Source organism: Leptonychotes weddellii, unplaced genomic scaffold (genome assembly GCF_054177405.1).
Source record: "Leptonychotes weddellii isolate Sample4059 unplaced genomic scaffold, ASM5417740v2 HiC_scaffold_534, whole genome shotgun sequence".
NCBI lineage: Eukaryota > Metazoa > Chordata > Mammalia > Carnivora > Phocidae > Leptonychotes > Leptonychotes weddellii.
The window spans coordinates 632-2,000 of record NW_028021144.1 but is presented as its reverse complement, the minus strand read 5'-3'; the positions used below and the strand labels follow the sequence as shown (position 1 = coordinate 2,000).

Here is a 1,369-nt window from a genome sequence, read left to right as displayed (position 1 = left end):
TAATAACAGAAGGATTTGAAGCTGCAAAGGAAAAGGCACTTCAGTTTTTGGAACAAGTCAAAGTAAGCAAAGAAATGGACAGGGAAACACTTATAGATGTGGCCAGAACATCTCTACGCACTAAAGTGCATGCTGAACTTGCTGATGTCTTAACAGAGGCTGTAGTGGACTCCATTTTGGCCATTAAAAAACAAGATGAACCTATTGACCTCTTCATGGTTGAGATCATGGAGATGAAACATAAATCTGAAACTGATACAAGTTTAATCAGAGGTCTTGTTTTGGACCATGGGGCACGGCATCCAGATATGAAAAAAAGAGTAGAAGATGCATACATCCTCACATGCAATGTGTCATTAGAATATGAGAAAACAGAAGTGAATTCTGGCTTTTTTTACAAGAGTGCAGAAGAGAGAGAGAAACTTGTAAAAGCTGAAAGAAAGTTCATTGAAGATAGAGTTAAAAAGATAATAGAACTGAAAAAGAAAGTCTGTGGTGATTCAGATAAAGGACTCGTTGTTATTAATCAGAAGGGAATTGACCCCTTTTCCTTAGATGCTCTTGCAAAAGAAGGTATAGTAGCTCTCCGTAGAGCTAAAAGGAGAAATATGGAAAGGCTGACTCTTGCTTGCGGTGGAGTAGCCCTAAATTCCTTTGATGACCTAAATCCTGATTGTTTGGGATATGCAGGACTTGTCTATGAACATACATTGGGAGAAGAGAAATTCACTTTTATTGAGAAATGTAACAATCCTTGCTCTGTCACATTATTGATCAAAGGACCAAATAAGCACACGCTCACTCAAATCAAAGATGCAATAAGAGATGGCTTGAGGGCTGTTAAAAATGCTGTTGATGATGGCTGTGTGGTTCCGGGTGCAGGGGCAGTGGAAGTGGCATTGGCAGAAGCCTTGATTAAGTACAAGCCCAGTGTAAAGGGCAGGGCCCAACTGGGAGTTCAAGCGCTTGCTGATGCATTACTCATTATTCCCAAGGTACTTGCTCAGAACTCTGGTTTTGACCTTCAGGAAACACTAGTTAAAGTTAAAGCAGAACATTCAGAATCAGGTCAACTTGTGGGTGTGGACTTAAACACAGGTGAGCCAATGGTCGCAGCCGAAGTAGGCATATGGGATAACTATTGTGTAAAGAAACAGCTTCTTCACTCCTGCACTGTGATTGCCACCAACATACTCCTGGTTGATGAGATCATGAGAGCTGGAATGTCTTCTCTAAAAGGTTGAATTTGAAGCTTCCCTTGTGTCATCCGAATCATGAAGACTCCACAGAGTGATCCTAAGAATATAGCGACGGAATTTTTGTCCAAGCCTCAAATAATTTTCAAAAGCATTTTCTTTTCCCATATGAA

The 1,369-nt window shown here is 40.5% G+C and overlaps 1 pseudogene; it reads left to right on the top strand.

Annotated features, from left to right (window-relative positions):
* Positions 1-6: 6 nt before the first annotated feature.
* LOC102746236 (T-complex protein 1 subunit zeta pseudogene) lies at positions 7-1,369 on the top strand (annotated as a pseudogene).